General features: G+C 45.4%; 1 protein-coding gene across 1 annotated transcript in view; it reads left to right on the top strand.

Moving 5' to 3' along the window:
- RBP4 (retinol binding protein 4) overlaps positions 1-24,360 on the top strand; it is a 534,850-nt gene that overhangs the window by 212,817 nt on the left and 297,673 nt on the right. The window lies entirely within an intron of this gene.

Below are 24,360 nucleotides of genomic sequence, written 5' to 3'. Positions count from 1 at the left end.
GGTGTGCAGCGTGTTAATTTGCTGCTGCTGTAGAGATATATGGGTGTGCAGCGTGTTAATTTGCTGCTGCTGCTGCTGCAGAGATATATGGGTGTGCAGCGTGTTTATTTGCTGCTGCTGCTGCTGCTGCTGACATACAGTTTTCTGTTTTTAATTTGACCGAGTTTTTGAAGGATCTAGGTGCATTGTAGGGTTCCTAAATGTGACATTATTTAATTGTCTGTGGCACGCTCAACAAATCAACAGGTAGCCATAGTACAGTACAAGTTCTATTAAACTGGTAAATTGTACATCTTTTTGCTATATAAATTGTAGGCAACATTTCTTTTTCTGATTAAATAGTAGTAAAAGATAGTGATGATCTCTCTACTGGTTGCTTTCTAAACCACATACATTGCTTTTCCATTAAATCAAAGTTATGTACATTTTATGGGAGGCTGCTCTGCGATTCGGTTCATGTCTTTTCTGTGAAACCCATTATTTCCTTCACTGTGCATTATTTTGAAAGCCTCCACAGAAGCAATTGGGTTAATACAAGTCGGATTGATTCCAGCCCATACTGTTTTTACCATGTCTTGAATGGCTGATTAGGTGCTATTGAATGTGGGAAATTATTGCCTTGCAGTTTATTCAGAGTTTTCCATGTCTCCAGCCAGCTAATTCAATTGCAGAAAATGATGAAAGCTATAGTGGGAGTCGCTGTTCACGATTAAACTAATAGTCCCTCTTACTGTAGCTCACAAAAAAAAGAAATTGCTCAATGTTAATTTGCAACCTTAACCTAGTATAATATGTCTTAGAATCTCCTTTAAACCAAGAATCTCATGGTTACTCTGTCTTTGGAAGATAAAAAAAAAAGTTCAACAGGGACAAGTAAAGGCGAACTGATTTGCTATTAACCAACCCTGTGCCGCCATTTTGACATCATAGTCTGGTAACACTGCAGCCGCCTGTCTGACAGAGACCAAGCAGGGAAAGTACTGTAGACGGTAAACGAGGAGGCATTTTACCTGTGAAGAGGAGGGCACATCCTGCTAAACACTCGCTTTTATCTCAGAAAAGGGAGCAGCTAAATAACACGAAGAAGCCCGAGTTTTAGATTAGCATTATAGCAGATGTAGAAAAGGATTGAAACAGTTATACAACTTTGCCCTTGATTTTTGCTGTTGTTGCTCGTCAGTGTTTTATTAAACAAAATATTGAAGGATTCATTTGTTAGCCACATCAATGCTGGAAAGAACGAGCAATGTGAAGGTTGCAGACACTTGGTTACGGGATAGCAGACTACAGATGTTCCAGCTGTTCTAGGCCTCATTAGAATTACGCATGTCCTAGAAGTACAGGTGTACCAGGTTTCAGTGTTTCCTCTAGTGTGATATGTTGGGATATATTATGATATTCTGCATCAACAATGCTACTGAAACTGTGATCATTTAAATGATACTGGGACCTGTTATGTTATCTTAAAGCTACAGCTTTATCAATGTACATTTATCAAATGTAAGCAAATCAATGACATAATACCAGTCACAATGCAATAACTCAAGTTTTAGCATGGTTGACTTCAACTAACAAATACATTACATTTCACACTAGTGATGCCTTTAAATTAGAGTATGTTAAATGACATAATGTACTAGAAAGGACTATAGGTGAATGTAACTCAGTTCACTTTCATGAGTTTGCAAGAGAGTCAAGCGCCAACTGGTACCACGAGTGAGAAACAAGTCTATAAGAAATAATGTAATACAGTAAGGGTCTGGAAAATATGTATGGGGATTACATTTCAAACTATCAGATGGAAAACAGTTTAAAGGATTAAAAGGATCATATTTATCACAGGGAAACAAATTCCATTGTTTGCAATCGGAAAGTTGTGTTTTGCAACTCTTTTTGGCCTGTTGTAAGGCTGGGATACTTTGATGCATAAGCCGCTATGTACAGATGTAGTAGCACCAGCGCAGTTCGCAGGACCGTGATCACAACTGGGCCAGAGGATTATCGCTGTGGGAGGGGGACCGATCCGGAAGCATGGAACCTCCCCCTCCTCAACGATGTCACAGCAGCACTATTTGCAGAGCTGCAGCTTTAAGCTTTTTCAGCCGCGACTCTGTAGACTGTAAGTCCTGCTACATCTGTATCACAATGAGCAAAAAGAGTAACCTCTGTAATAAATGAAAATATGCCCATATATTTAGGTAGTGGGTTTTTTTTTTTATAGAAAGGATCCTAATCAAAGAAAAGGGAATTGATTTATAAACTGCAACCAGTAATTCAGCTATAAATAAAGAAATATGGCAGAGATATCCTTATGCACTCATATTTTAGTTACTGCACCTTTCGATTTCTTTTTAGAGAACAGGAAACCCCATATCATGTTCCATTCCTAATTTCATAATCACTATATGGAGTTTCCTGTTCCCTGGAACTAAAAACCACCCCTGTATTTACTCTGGAAATCAAATGTATTGTTACGGGACCCTGACACAGTCCTCCTCTCCTTTGTGTTTCTGATTAATGTGCCACAGACGTTTGGACTCCAGGGTCATGAGAATCACTCTTCCAAAGATTATGGGCCATATTTACCAAGCAGTCTTCTGCAATAGGACACCTTCTGGGCTTGGAAGTTGTCTTTTGGCAGACTACTGCTTAGAAAACATGGGCCAATATGTCACTGGATTCCTCTCACTGCCCTCCTCTTTAAACCAGATCGCAGTTTTAGCAGGATTGGACCAGCTGCTAGAATACTATTTGCCGTTCCAGGAATACCACAAGGAATATATGTATGTGTGTATGTGTGTGTGTGTGGGGGGGGGGGGGGGGGCTTTTCTGCCATTCAGAGGAAAGGCACTGGGAATCTGAAAAGTTTCAATTACAAATAATAGCACAAACCTGGAATAAATAACAATCTTGGGATAAATGACATACTTCTACATCTTCCTGTGGTACGATTGGGAGGTGCATCTCAAGGTTACATCAATTCGTGTGTTGGGATTGCTGCAGGAACGTACAAGTAACGTACTTGGTAGGACAACTGGACTTTGTTTTCTGATCTATTTCTGAGTACTTTCTGTACTCTCTAAATACATTTTACTTTCTCTGATTACATGTTGCTATTTTATCATGATATCCGTGCAGCCTCAAGGCTACTGCACAGTTGGATAACGTGAAGTATGAAAATAACTGTGATCTGGAAGTTCCCTCCTCTATATCCTCAACTGCCCCTCTGCTTCCAGCTTTTTTCTCTTCTTCTAACTCACAGAGGCAGAGGTTTCCTAACTGATCACCTTGTACTACTACCGAATTTGACTCTTCCCTAGAGTTCTCCCTAGAGCCCAGTGCAGTCCAGAGGTTTGTATGGTGACCCCAGAAGCTGGAGAGTTGGAAAATCATGATTTTTTTTAAACACTTTATTATTTAATTTTGTAAAGAGCAGTACATGCTCAGGGGAACGATGCTCTCATTATGACTTAAACTCATAGGGGCAGATTCACAAACCTCCGTTATACTGTTTACGGTAACATCACCCACAATTATCGCAACGATACTGCAAACGGCTATCCACTAAGGAGATGAATGCAACGGCAGCCTCGAGTTAACCAGTAACATAGCGTGTCGATAACTTTTGATGGGCGTTAGACTTACTCAAATACAAATAAGATGCTAATGAATCGTTAGCCTAACATCGCAGATCCATGACACTCCGTTAATCTTAGTGCTGGGAAATAACGTTAAGATAAATAGGTCACACCAAAAAGTAGCCGTTAATCACAGCCAGGCCATCATTATCATAATGTTATTTCTGGGAATGGCCTACAATGACAAAGGCATCTTACAGACCAGTCAGCCTTGTGACCTGACTGGCCTCTCTGTCCCAGGAGGAGAGATGAGGGAACTCACGTCCACTCCTTACAAAGGGTGAAAACAGACTGCTCTAAATTTGGCTCTTCCCTCCTGAGGAACCAGAAGGGGCGGGCTCAAGGTCTGTTCCTATACCAGATAGGCAAACACAGGCCATGAATCAACACCACACCTCTGTCACTCAGAAGGGAGCATGAGGGGGATCAAAAGCCTACAGGATTGGTCTATCACAACCTAGACTGCTTAGGGCTTATGTGATAAGGGGGAAGAGAGAGGCAGAATGAACTTACCATGTTACACTCTCCCATGGGTGAAATTCCATGGTCCCCACTGGAACCAAATTTATTGCACCATCTGTCGGTCTGGAACCTGCAAGATAACAGATGACATATCAATGGTACACAACCATATAATCCTTACAGTCCCCATGACCCAGATCATCCACTGTATACAGCGATGACTATGACTAACTCTTTCAACATCAAGAGCACGGGAAAAACTACTTGTGTATAATACTTGGGATCGGGCTTCCTAATCACCCGTCCCTCAAAGTCCTTTGACCCACACATAGTATAGTTTAGGGGTTCCAGCCATGGGAACCATAACAGCACAAAGGGAGAATGGTAGAATCTAAATGGTTTACCCTCACAGTCCTAGGGATGGTAGGCTGGCCCATGGCATGGGCAGAAGAATCTAGGGCAACGTCCTGCATGAGGGGGGTCAAAAGCCCACAGGATTGGCCTATCACAGCCTAGACTGCTTAGGGCTTATGTGATAAGGGGGGAAGAGAGAGGCAGAATGAACTTACCATGTTACAGATCATTTGTTGTAACTGTTTAATGGTGTTGAGTCTATATAGACTTTGTCCCTTGAGATCTCACAACAGATGTTGGATAATTGGAGTCATTTATGAATGTATATATTTATGGATTTGAGTTAAATGATTTAATATTTTTTCTTTGAAATTGGAAGATGATACATTAGAACATCTTGTAATTAAATTTTCATCCAGAGGAGGTGAAACAATCAAAAGTAGAAACTTTATTATATAAAAAAATTCTACAATTGTTTTTAACATCTGTAACCCTTTTATCCCATCCCCTCTAAGTGATCTGGGGGGGGGGGGGGGGGCGGTACACTCCTTTTCTGGTTACACAGGGGTTTTGGTGCTGAACCTGCAGGTAACAGGAGGGCTGAGGCTCCGCGGTGGTGTGGGGAGAGCCAGGACAGGGACAGAGGGTGGGACAGGTTACCTTGATCTGGTCATCTCTGGGTGGTTGCAGCGCCTCCAGCCAGTAGGGATCCTCTGGGGTCTTCAGAGGAGGGACCCCCACTGACACTCTTCATTTACCAGAGACAGGAATTTCACACAGCAGTATCTTTCTGTAGCTTTATTTCAGTGTCACAGCACAGCATCACAGCATAGCAGTAGTATAGCAGCACAGTATCATCAGCATCCTTCCTGACTCTCTAGCTCATAGCCCTGGCTCACATCTCTTCTTCTTGGCCCTCTCCCTCCAGCCCAGCATGGGTGGAGGGAGAGAGAGAGTCCCTATAATCACTCCTCTCTGCATATAGATCACAGACTCAACTCCCTTCCAACTAACTGACTAACTGAACCTTAATTTAGGAGGTGTGTCTCAATTTGGACATCTCAGGGGAGTGTCTCTAACTTTGAATCATTACAAGACAAAGACGGATACAGATTGGCCCACACACAGCAGGGGGCGTTCCAACCAATATCCACCCCTTTGATTGACAAACCTCAGGTTGCAAGGCCCGCCCTCGAATATGGCTACATATTCAAGGCTGAATACACATACAGGCCTCTTGAAGGAATTAACCTTTCCACTGCCTGCTTGGTGCAGGACGGCCTGTAGCCGAGGTCAGGGAACAGTCCACACGTGTAGTTTCAGGATAAATGAAAACGTTCAGTGGCTTTATTTCTCCACAGCAACATAACATGCGGGTACACTGTCCCTTTAAGCAAATAAATCCTGCTCCACGTTGGGAGAAAACTGACTAACACAGCAGTCCTAGCTAGCAGGCTGGCTGGCTAAACCATACCCAAACCGTAAGAGTCTTTTTAAGCAGTCATGCAAACAAATGAAAGAAATCTTACTTTGGCTGCAGTAAGTAGTGTGCTGTATCTTTCTGGCTAGCAGCACATATATCCATGTGCTCTCATCTGAGACAGGCAGCTACTGCTGGTAACAAGATCCCTATCTATCTTGCTGGCTCTCAGGTGTCAGCTTACATCATGATTAGCTAGCTTCCACCTGAGTTAACCCTTATGAGTGCTGGATGAAGCACTCAGACATATGTTTCCCAGGCATAACTGATAGGGGTTGACTTCACCCTGTCACATACCTCCCCTGTTTGTGTGTGGCTAGTGTCCCACACGGCTGAAGCCCGACCCTCCACTCCTTCTCTTGACAAAAAATCAGCATTTCCATGGTCTTTTCCAGGTCTATGCTGAATATCAAAAGAGAAGGGTTGGAGGGCCATATACCACCTGGTCAACCTTGGATTTGTGTCCTTCATGGTGTTTAACCACTTCAAGGGCGCATGGTCAGTGACCAGGGTGAAGTGTACTCCGTCGACATAATGTCTCAAGGCCTCAATTGCCCATTTTACAGCGAGGCACTCCTTCTCGATAACGGAATACCTCACTTCCCTTGGGAACAGCTTCCGGCTGATGAACAGTATGGGGTGTTCAACACCATCAAATTGCTGAGACAGCACTGCTCCCAGTCCTACCTCTGAGGCATCCGTCTGGATGATGAAGGGCTCTTTAAAATCTGGGCTCCGAAGAGCGTGGCCCTCTGACAGGCACTTTTTTAGCATGTCAAAGGCGTCTTGGCACTCCCAAGACCATTTCACTTGGGTCGGGGCACTCTTTTTTGTCAGATCTGTTAGGGGTGCAGATATTTCTGAAAAATTGGGGATAAACCGCCGGTAATACCCTGCTAACCCCAAAAGGGAGCGGACCTGTGTCTTTGTCTGTGGGGTGGGGACTTCCTTTATGGCGGCCACCTTGCTAGCTAGTGGCCTTACTATCCCTCCCCCAACGGCATAGCCCTAGTACTTTGTAGTGGATTTACCCAGGGCACATTTTTTTGGATTTGCAGTGAGCCCTGCTTCTCTTAAGGACGTTAGGACTGCCCTTAACCTTTTTATATGAGACTGCCAGTGTCTGCTATAGATGACAATGTCATCCAAGTAGGCCGCGGCATATGCCCTATGGGGTCGTAGTACCTTGTCCATTAACCTTTGGAATGTGGCTGGAGCCCCATGTAATCCAAATGGCATAGTGACGAATTGGTATAACCCGAGAGGGGTGGCGAAGGCAGTTTTGCATTTGGATTCTTCCGCTAGAGGTATCTGCCAATATCCTTTCTTGAGATCTAGGGTAGAGATATACTCTGCTTCCCAAGCGAATCAAGCAATTCATCCACCCTAGGCATTGGATATGCATCAAATCTGAATACAGCATTTACCTTTCGCAGATCCACGCAAAACCTGACCTTCCCATCTGGTTTAGGGACCAACACGATAGGGCTACACCATTCGCTGTGGGACACCTCGATCACGCCCAATTCCAACATGTCTATTATCTCCCTCTCTACCAGGTCTTTTCGGCCCTCTGGCAATCTATAGGGACGGGACCGTACTTTTACGCCAGGTTCTGTCTCAATCCTATGGGACACTAAATTAGTCTGCCCTGGCAGCTCCGAAAAAACATCGGGGAACTGGTCACATAATTCTAGTAGGTCTGACCTTTGTTCCGTTGTTAACTGCCCTCCCATGGGAACCTGATGGTCATTGTACGTACTACCCTTTGGAAGCTGCGGACCCAAATCCGTCTCTCCTTCCCGTGGGTGGATGAACAGCGATCTCATTGTTTTCCAGGGTTTCAGGAGGTTCACGTGGTAGATTTGTTTACCCTTCCTGGACCCTGGTTGAGAAATCTCATAGTTCACCTCCCCGGTGCGGCGGAGAACTTGAAAAGGACCCTGCCACTTCGCAAGGAGTTTACTCTCTGATGCCGGTAGTAGTAGCATCACTTAGTCCCCAGGTTGGAAGACCCTCAAGCGAGCATTTTGGTTGTACTGCCTCTCTTGACGTTCTTGGGCAGATTTGAGGTTTTCCTTAGCAAACCGACCTATCATGTCTAGGCGGTTTCTAAGGTCTATGACATACTGAAGGGTATTCTTGGAGGGGGAAGGCTCCTCCTCCCAGGATTCCTTCAGTAGGTCGAGAATACCCCGAGGTTGGCGTCCATATAGGAGCTCAAACGGGGAGAAGACTGTGGATGATTGTGGAACTTCTCGTACCGCAAACAACAGGAAAGGGAGAAGTTCATCCCAAGCTTGCTTTTCAGTGTCCACAAACTTCCTAAGCATGGTTTTTAAAGTACGGTTAAACCTCTCTACCAATCCATCAGTATGAGGATGGTAGACTGAGGTCCGGATGGATTTTACCTCCAATAACTTTAGGACATCCTGCATTAACTTTGCCATGAAATTTGTTCCCTGGTCAGTTAACATTACTTGGGGAAGTCCTACCCTAGAGAACAGTTCTAACAGCCTGTGAGCAACCTGTTTAGCAGTGGCTGATCTCAGAGGGACGGCCTCAGGATATCTGGTGGCATAATCTACCACAACGAGTATAAATTTATGTCCCTTCGCAGAGGGTTCTAAAGGTCCGACCAGATCTACCCCAATTCTCTCGAATGGGACGGCTACCAAGGGCAGAGGAACTAAGGGAGCCGGCTTCTGTCATTTTTGGCTAGTTAACTGGCATTCAGGACATGTCTCACATAGTTTCATGATATCACCATGTATGCCTGGCCAGTAAAACCGGGACGAGATGCGGTCCGTGGTTTTATCTCTGCCCAAATGACCACCCCATGGGAGAGTATGGGCTAGGGTGAACACCGTTTTAATCAACCCTTTAGGGACTAGCATCTGTCGAATGACCTCCCCTGTTTGTGTAACCTTATTCACACGATATAGAATGTCATTCAACAGTTCAAAATGTGGAAACACTTTTACACCCTGTTCATCCATTATCTTGTTGTTGACCTGTACCACCTTCTCATATTGTCTAGCCAGAGCTGGGTCCTCCTCTGCCTCTGACGGAAGTCAGGAAGATCCAGGTCTGGCAAAATTCCCGTATCTATCTGTTCCCCACCCTGGTCATCCCCGGCCATGACCTGCAGTCCTTTGGGCTGACTAATGTTACCAAGAGTCCCAGCCTTTCTTAACCAGTCCTCTTTTTCCGCACGTCTCTGTTTACGTGTCTTTGGGACATGGTGTCTACGGGGAAAAACCTCTGGGGAAATAGGGAACAAGTCTCCGGGCTTCTCCGGTACCAGAGAAGTAGGCTCCGTAGGAGTAGGGGCCAACAATGTTTTGAGGTAGGGCCAGTCTCGGCCAAGTGGAACAGGAGCAGGTAGCCAGGGAGCAACTCCCACTAGTAGGCTAGCCTCTTGATCCTGGATACGCAGTAGAACGTTCGCCGTCGGGTATCTCTTTGTATCCCCATGGATACACTCGATATTCCAAGGAGAGTCATAAGATAGTCTATTGCTTGGAATTAGGCCCTCTAGGATCAGGGTTTTTCCAGAGCCCGAGTCCAGCATGGCGTTTACTTTTGTCCCCTCCAGAGATGCTGGGACTAACCACGGATTGTGGTCCCCTCGGAGACAAGCTGTGGCAGTGGTTCTGCCATATGACCAGTCCATCTCATCATCTCCTGAATCCGCAACCTCGGTCTTCAGCGGAAGCTCTCGACGGGGCTCGGTGTTTGGACCTCTCCGCTGTTGGATGGGGTCCTCCCTTCTGGTTGGTGGGGTTATCCTCTCCACCGGGTGGGTGACAGGAGTCCAGGTTCTCGGGGAATACTGTGGGTGGCGGCCTCCCTTGAGTGATCCAGTGGCCTCAGACCCAGGATGGGTGTCTCTGCGGGAGTTTGTACCAGGAACCCTCCGAGATGGGAAAGGGTCTTCCGATCGGGTTGACTGGATCTCCCGAGCTGGCGGGTTGTAGACCCCTCGATTGTCTGCTCTCCTGCCTCTAGCATCACCGGAAGCAACTGGTGTTTGAACCGGCTGTTCCCAGCTATCCTGTTGGGTGTCGTCGCCCAGGAAGTTTTCCACCAAGCGGACCGCTGAATCCAGGGAAAATGTAGCTTGTCTTTTTACCCAGGAGCGGGAGGAGGGGGGCAGAATCTGTATGAACTGCTCGAGCACAAACTGTTCAAGGATCTCTGCCTTGTCATGTTTTTCCGGTTGTATCCACCTGGTACATAAGTCTACTAAGCGGTGGGCTACGACCCAGGGTCTGTCTCTGTTTGTATATTTGACTGTCCGGAACCGCTGTCGTTAGGTCTCTGGAGTGAGGCCTAGGCGATCCAGAATAGCAGCCTTTAGTTGCTTATAGTCCATGGCCTCGTCTGCTGGAAGAGCCTGGTAGGCTGCCTGAGCTTCCCTTATGAGGAGTGGAGCCAGAGTCGTTACCCAGCGATCAACTGTCCAGCCGTGGGCCGTGGCTACCCTTTCAAAAGTGAGGAGAAATGCCTCTGGGTCTTCGTTTGGCTTCATTTTATGCAGCATCACCGGTGGGTTATTTGGAATCCCTGGTCTGCCTGGGGCTGGGCCTTCGGCCAGCAATTGGAGTAGCTTTTCCTCTCGCCGGGCCTGTCGCTCATCTTGCTGGGCCTGTTGCCCAGCTTGTTTCTCTGCTAGCTGGAGCTGTTGCTCAAGGAACTGAGAAAGAATTGTCTCCATTTTTTTTCCCCGTCTGTGTGTGTGTGTGTGGCCCTTCAGATACAGGGCCCATCCAACATCCCACTTCTGACACCACCTGTGGCAGGACGGCCTGTAGCCGAGGTCAGGGAACAGTCCACACGTGTAGTTTCAGGATAAATGAAAACGTTCAGTGGCTTTATTTCTCCACAGCAACATAACATGTGGGTACACTGTCCCTTTAAGCAAATAAATCCTGCTCCACGTTGGGAGAAAACTGACTAACACAGCAGTCCTAGCTAGCAGGCTGGCTGGCTAAACCATACCCAAACCGTAAGAGTCTTTTTAAGCAGTCATGCAAACAAATGAAAGAAATCTTACTTTGGCTGCAGTAAGTAGTGTGCTGTATCTTTCTGGCTAGCAGCACATCTATCCATGTACTCTCATCTGAGACAGGCAGCTACTGCTGGTAACAAAATCCTTATCTATCTTGCTGGCTCTCAGGTGTCAGCTTACATCATGATTAGCTAGCTTCCACCTGAGTTAACCCTTATGAGTGCTGGATGAAGCACTCAGACATATGTTTCCCAGGCATAACTGATAGGGGTTGACTTCACCCTGTCACACTGCTCTAACAGGACTGACAGAGGAAAAGTCCCAGACAAAGAAGTAACTGCCGGGAGGCCATGTTACACATCTTTATATATTTTGTAATTTTTTAAGGTCCATCCATCTCCTATGCCTTACATTAGGTTTAGGGTTTAAGGTACAATAATGTAAGGAGATTTGGTGTTTTTTTGGTTATGTATAGAGTGCCTCGGTTTTTGTGTGCATGTGGAGCTGTCAAAGAATCCTTCTGTATACATTTGTGTTTTATCGGTTTCCATGATGAGGGCTCAGCTGTGCTCCGGCTAAACACTGCTTTATTGATATCCCAGCGCCGATTGGTGTGTCTATTGGCGCATGCGTATTACATACGTGGTGACGTCACCTGGGCGCATGCGCACTTGAACCTAATTAAGTAAGGTTGTTTTTCAGTGGAGCTCCAGAACCCAGCTGGGTCCACTCTTGGATTCATACCTATGTGAGCGGTGTGGGGGCACACGCATGCGCGGACGTGAGCGCGTCCGCATTGATGTCATGGATTGGTTGTTTTTGTCGCGAATTTGGAATTTTGTATGTGTTCTTACTGTATATAAAAGGGGGTCCTTTACAGGGGGTTCTGTACTCCTTGATAATGATAATGAAATGCATAGGAGGTTTTACACCTCCTTTGGGTGATGTGTTATCTTTAATAAAGTTTTTTTTTTTTTTCAACATGGCTCCCTTGGCAATGCGATGCAATTTTTCTTTTTCTTTTCACCTGTGCTGAAGCAGGGATATCATGAAAACCTGACCTGTTGGTGGCCCTTGAGGACTGGAGTTTGCCACCCCTGAACCAGAACATATTTTTTTTCTAATAATTGTTCTCAATTCCTTAGTGAGCATTTATTTATCGCTCTGGCTCTTCTAAATTTTTTTTATTTTTATTGCTAACCTCTTAGTATAAACTTATACCCATCATCTGATCAATCCTGTCTACCGTCTCTTCCACTAAAATATATAGACACCAGAAATTGCCCCCTACCACCGCTTCTGAAATGCTGTTCAATACATTTACTACTCTTTCAGTAAAAAAAACCTTCTCACATTTTTCATGAGTTTATCACCATTCAGCTGCTAAGCTTGACCTGGTCATTTCGGTCCTCTCTTCCAGCGTAAACACAGTTTATCTTTATAATGCTTAGCACATAGGCAACGGGCATCTCATTTGCCATATGGGGACTATATCTATACCTATGTCATTTAAGGCCTCTAGAACGCGGACATAATTTAATACTCCAGATAAGATCTCACTCAATATTTGTAACCCTCCCTGTGTAGCCTGCTAATTGTCATTTGTGCTGCGTTTGCTCGCAGAGATATGAATGCTCAGTCGCACAGCAGATGTTTTCCCTGTGTGCTACACACACTTGAAGATCTTTGTTGTGCCAAACAATCCTTAATTGACCTATTTTGTTTATGCTCAACAAGAAAACTTAGGTAATACAATTCCATTGTTATCCTATTGTACCCGAGGGCTGGGTTGTCTATTAGAACGAGATATGCACATTTTTCGCACACGATAACGAGCTTGGCAAAAGTCACCCTTTTTTTGGTTCAGCGAAAAAAAGTTCACTTTGATTCAAATCTGTGCAACAAGTTTGCTTAAGGCTGCGGCCCCCGTGCCTGCGCTGTACACGCGCCTGCAAGGCTGGTGGTGCGAGTAACCGAAATCCCTGGTCTGCAGTGAGCTGCAGGGTGAAAGAAAAGGGGGCGTTATGGGGGAGTGACAGGGGCGCGGCCATGAGGTCACCCGGCAAGATCCCCCTCATTGGTTGAACCGCCGGGGGTGTGTCCATCTCAATTTTCAGGTCTGGAAGAAAAACTCGCCGTGCAGCGCGGCGGCCCCCCCCTCACAGCGGGCCTGGCCCCCTTGAGAGGCGGCTCTTGTCCCCGCAGCGCCCGCCATAGCGAGCGCTGCAGTAGCCAGTGGGGACCATGCCTAATGCTAAAAGTCAATGGGCATTTCGTGTTCGATTCATTTGTATTACTTTCGCTTTCAAAATTCAATTGAACGTTAAAAAAAAAAACTCAGTGGCTAAAGCTACGATCGCAGGCTAATAAAAACAAGAGAAACCCTCATCCATTAACATAGTAAAGAGTTAAATAAATGCATTTTGAGAGCAGCAAGATGTGCTAGAGCTTCAGCATGGAAACAGTTCTCTCACTAACTAAGAGAGGGGTAATCCAGAGGATGGACGGGGTTACGCTAAAGAAGATATTATCTGCCTTCTTGAACTAAACTAACATGTTCTATAGAACCTGTGGCTCACGGATTCATAAGTAAGAGGGGTAGCTATGGATATTCATAGAATAAAACACGGCTTTTTAGGGGAAATGTATTATATGAACGTTATACTGCTCCTAATACCCTGTATTACTCCAGAAATGTTGTTGTAATATATGTTCTGGACCAAATATGTGTACAGTAGGTGGGTGAAAAATCCCTGTTCCCCTTCCCCCCTTTTTCTCTGTACCTTTTTCCTAAATTAATTCAATAAACATTGATAATTTTTTTTATATATATATATATATATATATGATATAATGATCATGGGGACATTTACACGTTTATTAGGACACACCGACTTTCAAAGAATCTGGGAACCTTGGCTGGTTTACATCGCGTAATCCTGATCTTTTGTTGATACATTGTGAACGTCTCTAGTTGCAATGAATGGGTTTCTTTCTCCAATTGTACTTTACTCAATGATTGTAATACTCAAATTGCTACATTCCTTTTTACCTGTCACCTCCCTTTCCCCTGTAATCTCCCTTACCTTCCCTCACCCCCACCCTCTTCTTTATTCTGCACCCCAACCCCATCTATAAAAGAAATTCAGTTTATAGAGTATATAGAGTTATTTTTATTTTAAAAAAAGGTCAATTTTTATCAATTTGGGTCATTTTGCTAGGACGTTTGGCACCAAAAGTTTGATCAACATTTTTGCAGATTTTTGTAACTTTTTGGAAAGTTCGACCAAAACAATGGCAGGGTGGTATGTCTTTATCTAGCAGTTATAATACAGCTACGAGAAGACGGATTTCTGAACATATCAAGGCAACACCCTGCCAGGGCAGCTAATGAAAGGGCCCATTAGCATTAGAGATGGGGGATTTTTTTTTCTAAAACTCAAATTCGCTTCGATCGGGACAGATTTTCGTATAGTATGTTCGAATGTTCGCAAAATCATAGGAGTTTGAAAATAACCGCAGCTATTGGTTTTAAAAAACGGAATTGAAAACCAATTTGAAACATCAAAAAAATGGATAATAAAAAACGGCGAGGCGTGGGTTTTTGCAGTGACAAAAACCAGCCAATATAGTTTGTATGGCAAAATTGGGTAATTTTGCTCCAATTTTTTGCCCAGAATTTAATTTTGTTTTGATTTTAAAGAAACACTGCAACGCAAATTTCGACACATTCGCCCATCTCCAACTAGTATGAGTCACACATATTGTAGGAGAAGGGAATAACAAAAGCTTACTTGGCAAAACTGGACTTGCATGCTCCAGATTCTCTGGTTTATATAGGAAAGAACAAGTCAAGGACAAAAAGTTATTTAATTAGCTGCGCTTACGGAATTCAGAACTTTTCTAACTGTGTGATCGGTATTTCTAATATTATGAATTAAATAGAAATAGCCGTGTTAGTCGAGTTGCGATAGTGCAGAGTAAAATAGTACTTCAGTATTAGGTGATACCTTTTTTAATTGGGACTAACAATTGATACTATGACAAGCTTTCGAGAGTTCTCCTTTCTCTTCCTCAGGTCAGCAATACTGATTTACTGAGGCCAGGGCCATGGTCAAAAAGACCGCGCTGAGCCGCGCTGAGGGGAAACATTATCCCTATCAGCGCGGCTTTAGACGGCGCTTCCGCAGGCGTGCAGAATTGCAGCCAACATCAAAATGTAATTTTTCCCGCCGAGGGAAGCGCAGGGCTGGTCACGTGGCCGCCAAAAGCCAATGGCAGTCCGTGACGTGTCGCGCTAGCCCCGCCTCCCGCCCAGCTCCCACCCGGCTCACAAGCGCGCACGCTGACGATCATGCAGGGACACAAAAAAGCTCCTGCTTGAACAGGAGAGCATGAGCGTCAGCGCTGTGAATGCCACCATGTCCAAGGCCTTAGAATGGAGAGAGCCTGCAGCCAGGCCAACCTCTGGCCGGGCCCAACTTCTTTGCGTTGCCGCCGGGCCCGGGCTCCACCCAGCTGTGGGCCTCCCTCACTAACACTAAAATGGTCCCACGCCAGAGGTCAGGCTCAACTGCTTTGTCTGTGCTTCACGACCTCCGCAGTCACCGGGCTCAGGACACTTGCCCCGGTTCTCCCCCAGTCGGTGGCCCTGGCTCCGTCCACTGTTCCTGCCGCTGCTCCTCCTGCTGTACCCAGATGGCCTACTGCAGCACCAAAAGAAGATGAGGAATGAGCTATCGAGTATGGTGCAGAAATCCCAGCGGCCATTCAGCATCATCACACACCTGATGCGCCAGCACAGCAGTGCTCTTACCAATAGCATTGGGCAGCTGACATCAGCAGTTAATGGCCTGACATCGGTAGTGCAGCAGCGCATGGAGAGCCGGCGAGTCCCCTCCATTTTATCATCACTGGCTGCATCAAGTGAGTTCCTGCCAACATCAGGGCTCTCCTAGGTGCTGGCCACTCCTCCTCCTCCTTCCTCTGTAGAGTCACCCACGCCACCTCCAGAGCCACTGGTCCCAGCCAGACTGAGGCATGGCAGGCTTCGCACCAGGACGTCAAGTAAGCCTGGCAATTCGACTCCCAAGAAGAGGAGGCGATGACTCTCTGTATATAGTTTTTTCGTTAATGTTTTTTTTTTTTTTACTTTTGTTGTGCATTTCTGAATTTATTTTTCTCACGCAGTGAATTAACTGTGTGATTAAAAGTTCTGTCCGCAATTTCTGTCTCCTGGTAACAATTGTTATAATATATAGACACATTGCTGTACATCCATACTTAATATAGTCAATATTACATACCGTATTACGTCAGACAAACATATCCTACATTCACTTTCATCAATAAAAACCGCAGTATAGTTTATTAGATGAACGTGACACTATCAGATGCATCTCTTTATGATCCAATATATATATATATATATATATATATATATATATATATAATAGTGGTTGACAAATCACCAAAAAATCTACTTGCCACCTAGTACCAAACGTGTGCTGCTTGGGCCAATATTTACTCGCCCGGGGGTTAAATCCGCTCGCCCGGGGCGAGCAAATGTATAGGTTTGTCGAACACTGTATATATATATATATATATATATATATATATATATATATATATATATATATATTTGTATATATATATATATTTGTATGACACGTGTAATGAAAGGGTTAAGTCCTATACCTCGTACAGTCTTTTGGGTAGCACTTTAGAGCTGCCATTTGTCTCTTTGTAGGCTATTCCCTGTGCTAACGCTCCGATAATCATGGCCTGGATGTGAGTAACGGCAGGATGTTTCCCTACACTAACATTAACGGAGGTGTGTGGATATGCGGTGTTAGGGTAACGGCTCATTAGCCTATGATTTGCATAGGAGCAAGTTGACGTCCGTTAAAAGTTAGAGATCCGATATTTCTCTGGTTAACGCGAGGTCGTCGTAGCACTAATCCCCTTGGTGGGGGAAGCGTTACGACCATCCGTATGATAAATGGGGGTAACGTCACAATGAAAACATTTAACTTCTGAGGATCTACCCCTAAAACAGATGAGGTAGAGAAGCACATGGGGGATTTCGAATAAAAATATTTTAACTATACTGCCATCTGCTAAAAAAAAAAAGAATACATACTGCCACCTGCTGGTCAATTCATGTAAAGCATGTAGAAGTGTATTTACTAAAGTCTCCCAGTTGCACAAGGAGGGCAAAACTAATGCAAAACCCCCCCCGCTATATTCAAAGCAAAGGAATCCCATTGAAAGCAATACGCGTTTTTCATTTGATAAATCTGGTGCAATTCTTTTGCACCGACTTTGCACCAATTTTGCAGCCGTGACTAGCAAATAGCACACTCAATATGAAATTGTTATAATAACTTCATATCCGACAGCGCTTTCACCCAACAGGAGCCATAGTGCTCCCGACATAGCCCCCAGCTCTGTACATAACATGTTACAGGCACTGTCCCTTCTCTGGCAAATGCACAATGAATGATTTTGGTGCCTGAGGCACAGGGAGATAAAGTGACTTGCCCAAGGTCACAAGAAGCTGATGCTGGGATTTGAAACAGGCTTCAAAGTCAGTGTCATTGTCTCCAGAGTGACTTTAGTCACTTTATCCTACAACCCACCACGAGAATGTGCTCATATGTGCTATATATATATATAGTGATGTGCTGAAGTGTGGTCAGAAATTCCTCCATTTTCCCCTTTCACTGCTTGTGGACTGCCCGCATTAAACTCCACCAATTGTGACGTCTCAGTCCCAGCGTAGGATTTTATGTCCAGATCAAAGGCAGGAAAACTTAGTGTTTGTGCACAGGAGGGTTTATTTACAAGGTACAAATCAGGAACAGGATTAACTCAAAACACAAACAAAAGACCTAACTTCTTTCAGGGGTTCTGACTAATACAGCTTAGTCCCTAACTAACAGTGGGAGAACTAATCTCTTTCCCCACTTTACACACAATACCTGCAGCAGCTCCCCTTGCAGTCTCTCACAGGGCTGTCTGTGTGTGCGCCTTCAGATCAACACAGCAAACTGTCTGTGCTGCCTTTTACATGGTACCTGATTAATTAGGGCTCAGGTGAGAGGGAAGGGAACACACCCTGGAAGGTGCTGGGTCCTATGTACCCCCCCTCAAACACCTTCTGCTTCAGCACATCACAATATATATTTGCTGTATGCTCTACGGTGGACGTTTTTTTGTCACTTTTTCTACCCACCATAACTTAATGTGTGGTTAAAGAGCACCCAAAACTCACGGAATATTTGTTTTTGGACGTACATGCTCCTCCACCATTAAATATTGAGTTCCCCCTGCACGTTTATTTTTTTACGTCAAAAGATTGTTTCACCATAATGTCTGTTTTCACCTCATTAGTCTTCTCCTCATGACCGATTTTCCAACCATGTGTTCTATTAAACGTGAGCTCAACCCCGCGAATGAACATGGCTGTCAGGCCTCTCTCACTGTGACATCACTACACTTCAATGAACCATGTCAGAGAAGATCAGGATGTCAGTTACCAAGACTCTTTGCAGTCTGTGCTTCCTAGTGCTGGGGTGAAGAGAAAATAAATGCAGAGGTTGCCATGTCAACAATCTACTGCAGGCTTTGGGCCTTTTTAAATAAAAGCTAAATGAAAATTGATAACAGCTGGGGGAAAAATACATTTCGTAATCTGATTTACCATAGACTCCAACATTTCAAGGATGAAAATAGGTACATGACTCTCTTATGTGAAACACATACAAACAACTCCATACCCATCATATGGACTCCCACACCTCATATATCCAAACCCCTCCTATACATCTCCATACCCCTCGTATAGACCCCCACACATCTCATATAGCCCAACTCCTCACCTCATATACCTCAACCCCTCATATAGACCCCACCCCACATATACACCCCTCACCTTTTATACCTCAACCACTCATATACACTCCACACCCCTCCTATACCCCAACCCCTCCTATAGAACCCTCCCACCAATCATAGAGACCCATGAAATACCTTAAAAACTCATATATACCCCCTAACCGACTAATTTCTTTGACATAACATCCCCATCCTGCGACATTAATTTGCAGCCACTCCTTACCTCACTTGATGGGGCACCTCCTCACAACTGCAGGCTGCTGAGGTAGGCACTGGCAGAGGGGACCAGAGCACACTCCACTGCAGCGTCTCGGAGTGACTCCCGCAGTTTCCCACTGCGGAACGCTCGCTGCGACTAGGGCCAATCAAAATCTTTGCGATGCTTACTGGCTGCCCATGTAGTGAGGCCACACTGCCAATCTATCAGAGGAGTATGAATGCAGCGGTGGAAACCAGAACAAACAGATACACTGATTGGGGCCGGTACACTGCCTTCCAAAATAGTGCTGTACCAGCCAAATCTGTACAGTTGGGCGGTCAGGATTTACACGGTATCACATGGAGCTCCCTATAAAGAGGAGTCTTTTTGGGGAGGAATTGCTCCTTTGAGTGTGCCAATATACTTTTGTGCAATATCCAGAAAGGAATACCATTCCACCATACTACTCTTTGTTTTGCAGGTTATGCTACCTTTTATTTGACCAAAGTTCAAAGCTCCACATTGGTGTTATACACAAAAGTATTATGTTTTAAAATGACTCTTCTGCATGATCTTTACCCTGAAATGCAAAGGAACTATGAGAAACACAAGGGAGAATGGAGATCTTGAGTTCAAAGGCTTTCAATATTGGTGCCATTAGGCCAACATATATTTACAGAGCAGTGTAGTTAAAATTCCATACATGTTGGATGTCCTTCAGGTTTTACTTGTCGGTCGCTCACGAGCATGTGCAGGTGGTGCTCGCCAAGGGGTTCGTAAAACTACGACAGAACCCGAATAAGTCGGGACAGTCCAAAAAACCGGGACTGTCCTGGCTAAACCGGGACATCTGGTCACCCTAGCAGTAAGCAAAGACAGATATTAACCCTTAGCACGCTGGTTCTGTGCAGAGCGGAGCAGCTCTTGGGGAACCCTTGTATGAAAGTGGCAGTTCCCAGACAGGACAAAGGTATAATCTTCACTTCATACGACCGGCCAGCGTCCCAGTGGCCATGCTTAAATGGGGTATAACAGAAGTTACTCTATAACAGAAGTTAGCCGGGTCCAATACAAGTAAAGCAACCAAGCAGATCTTCCTCCCTCTGTGTGTTAAGAGTGGGCCCTTAAGGAAGCAACGTATTCATGAATAAAACAAAAAGAAAAACAGCGCAAAACCTCATTGTGTAGTATTAAATATATTATGAAAATATCAGCTGGTAGGTATCATACGTACATCATTAAAATGGTAAAAGGACATAACATGTTAGGGACATGTTACCACTACACCCGCTCTTCTACACCAAATCCCGTCAGATGCAGGCCAATCCAGGGATTAAGATTTTTCTCCCCTGGGCTGCTGTCCCCGTCTCAATCGTCTGTGTGGAGCACGAAATAGAGCCTCACAGGAACACTGGTACACTCAGATCCCGGTATCGGATTCTAGGGGAACTGCTGATGACATCACTGCGACTCTGTCGCGTCTTAGACGGCACTGGTGGTGTAGATTGATAGCGGGTGGGAGTATCCGTGTGGAAACACTGAACGCAGTGTGTTTGGAACCCACAAATAAAAATATGGAACGGCGCTAGCGTGTGCACCTCCTTCCTACGCGTTTCGTAATGAAATACTTCGTCAGGGAATCATGGTATTTCATTACGAAAACTTCCTGGCACCCATTATTTTCACCCTTGCTACCTCATCACCCAGCCACCTGAATCAAGGTAACCTATACTTAGTCAAATATTGTACATTAATGTAATTTCCCTTGAAGCCGGACAGGGAAGGTTACACAAAGTACAACATTGATATATTAGACTTTCTAAATTACTGTAATATCCGAAACATAAACCTTTACATTTCGGGAACTTCTATACTTTTAACTATTTGTGGGTTCACTAAAATGTATCTGTAACAGGGACTTATCCCGGTTTAAACAAAGCTGCCTCGAATGGGCTGCAGAAGCCAGCAGGGAGCTGGTTAACTGCAGCCACTCAATTAACCTGTCTCCACCTGGCTAATCAGACAGCTTGAAAAAGCCTCCGTCTGGGAACTCCCAGAGAATCTTGAGCACACAGAAGGGCTGTGTGCTGACAGCAAGACACGAGGGAACCAGACCTCCAGGCCTGGACACAGAGGACGCAGGAACCTGCTAGAGGCTAGACCCTCAAAGCAGACAACTATCCAGACCCAGACCCAGAGACTGACATAAAAGGCCACCTGCATTGAGTTACCTCTAGAGACTTTGGGGTGATAGACTGGTAAGGTGTTTTCCTCCCAGTCTTGCAAAGAGGGACTGGGGCAGTGAGTTAGCCCTTACACAGGGATAGGCTGTTTGTTTATTTGTATATGCTTTGTCTTGTTTAAAGATACAGGCTGAATAAAGCATGTTTTAATTCCCCCCAAACAGTCTCCCCGAGTGTACTTCTGCACCTGTCTCTTACAGTATCATACTACCCTTTTTTTTTCCTTTTCCATTTAATGTTTCACACAAACGAGAACTTAAAATGTGTGAAGATACTAAAATCGTAAGTGTTTTGAGAGCTTTGGCCGGTCTATGGAAATAAATGGAGGTCCATGTGATGAATTTTGTCATTTTATAGCTGATATAAAATGGACTCACAGAAGAATTTGGAGGAACACAACAGCCAGCCACGGGGACCGGGGGGGGGGGGAAGGAACACACCAGCCACGGGGACCGGGGGGAAGGAACACCCCCCGCTACCACCTCCCGCCCCGCACAGGCAGCCAGCCACGGGGACAGGGGGCAGGAGGGACACACACCGCGCGAGCAGGAGGAGCAGCAACACACACACACACCAATTACTTACCCGTGCAGGTTTGAAGTCCTGGCAGCTCCATCCTGCGTCACGACTGGGTCAGTACACGTGGACATGAAATCTTGGGCAAAGCCGGGTATATAAGCTAGTCCTTATAAAGAAAAAAATTACTCTAGTGGAGGAGTTTGCATGTTGCGTGTGGCTCACATATGTTGCTGTTATAGGTATGCGCCACGTTTGTGCGTCATAAATGCGTCAAAATTGTCCGTCAAGTTTTTCTTGCAGTAAACAACAACTGCAAGTTGACACAAGACATTTCTTAGTGCATCCATATGTATGAACAGTCGCTCTGTTAACTCGTCATCATTCAACAAATTGTGTAATTGAAGAACTATGCATTTGATTATTGGTAAAATAAGAGAATAATGGTGAGATGGAAAAATGTATATATCATCATAATTCATGTACTTTTTAACTGAATTTCATTAAGACGTGCGACATTTATGTAGATAGACAGTAATTTGACATAGCACAGTCCATACAAATACTAAGACGACTTGCGTCAAATGTTTGTACGCTTTTCGGGGTAGGGACTCTTTGTCCTAATGTTTCCTATTACTTTGTCGTGTATTCCTGCTGTCGCACGCCGCCAAAACAAATCCATGGTTTCCACTGAGCGCGCACGAAATGCGTGGGCGAACAAGAGCTTGATTTTTGAGCAGATCTGGGAAATTGATTTCCCCGCGCGACGGCCGCGTCACTGAGCGGTTCAGCCAATGAGGGCGAACCGCTGGCGTGACGTCATGGCCACGCCTTCCTATCGCCTCCTGATTCCTCCTACCTCAAGTGCAGGATTTCTGTGGGCGCATCGCCCTGAGGGAGCACGCGCTGCCGGTATAATCAAGGCTTTAGAATGCGCGTGCTCCGCACACACACCCCGTTTTAGCTAGTTGCACTTGTATATTTATACTAACTGTGAATTCCTCGTGTGTGACTGGTGTGTGTGTGTGATCGTCCGTCTCCCAAGGGTCTGCTGCTTCTCCTGCTGCGCATGTGCTGACGGCTACTGCGCATGTGCCGAGCGCCGGTGCGTGTCTAGCTGTGCTTTCTGCGCATGCGTTGAGGGGGACGGCTCTCCGTATGAATATGTGCTCACAGATGCATGCGCTGCCAGAGAAGCTGCAGATCTATGGGCATGCGCAGATATGGACCCCTCAGCGCTTCTACTGATTGCCACGGATGACTGTGGGCATGGAGGTGACTGCTGGAGAGGACCGCTTCGCGCATGCGCGGACCGACGGCCTCATCTGCCAGCACTGACGTCACTTCCATAACCTACTTCTGTCTACTAGAAAGGCGATTTGGTGCCTGCAAAGAAGTTTCACTTCAAAAAGCCAGAATACTGCATAAAATCCACAAATTAGTTAGTGCAGGAGCATTAGTAATACAGAACACATTACCACAAAGTGCAAGCAACAATAAACACTGCAGCAGCGCAGGACATACAATTATACCTAAACATGGGGGTGAGGTGGGAGAGTGGAACACATTTAGGGTGGAGAGGACACACGTGGGAAGACAGTGGGACAGTGGGACACACACGGGGGAGATAGAGTGACACATGGTTGGGGGGGTGGAAATACTGTGACAAACGGGGGATGACATGGGGGAGGCAGGTGGTGATGGGGGGGGGGGTGGAAACCATGGGGCAGTTAGTAGGGTGGGGATGAAATGTGGGAGGTAGTAGGGGGGAAAGATGGGGGGCAGTAAATGACATGGGGAGGCAGAAGGGGGAACCACGGGAGGGGAGATGGATGACATTGGAGGCAACACGGAGGTAGTTCGCATGATATGGAGGTAGTGGGGAAGGCAGTGGGAGTGACATGGGACGGGGGGGCCTCGGTACCGAGTTGGGTAAGTGATGCTCCACGGTGCTTCCTGTAACCATGTAACGCAGAGAAAGCGGGTGAGGTTAGGGGGGAGTCCTATTGCAGCGCGTCGTCTTCCTCCTGTTCCCTTCCCATGTGCTTGCTGTGCTCTCATTCCATACAGCCACATTTACATGAACGTGGAAGTGACACCAGCCACTGTGTGCACAGGACGGGGAAGGACAGATTTTTAAGTGGGACATTTATTATTTGATAGAAAGCTATGCCCCATATCTTCTGATTGATTACATTGATCAACGTGATTCTATGTTAATCACAAACATATTTAATAAAGTGAGAGGCAATCTAACGCATAGTCAGCAAAGCATCAACTTCCATTCACTTGAAGTATCATTAACTGAACATCACCATGTTTCACACTATATTAAATAGGGTCAGCAGCTGAATTGAAGAGTAAAGAGTTAATCCGATTTTCCACTAGCCTTTAGACTGACCTACCTCATGAAAGGCCCATAGAGGTAGGGTGACCAGACATCCTGGATTAGCCGGCACAGTCCCGTTTTTTTGTTCTTTGTCCCGGTGTCCCGAAATGTTAGCAAATGTCATGGTTCTTGTAAGCCTCTGCATTTGCGCATGCGTGAACGGCAA

The sequence above is a fragment of the Ascaphus truei genome, chromosome 8 (assembly GCF_040206685.1).
Source record: "Ascaphus truei isolate aAscTru1 chromosome 8, aAscTru1.hap1, whole genome shotgun sequence".
Taxonomy (NCBI): Eukaryota; Metazoa; Chordata; class Amphibia; order Anura; family Ascaphidae; genus Ascaphus; species Ascaphus truei.
This window is presented reverse-complemented; position numbering and strand designations above follow the sequence as displayed.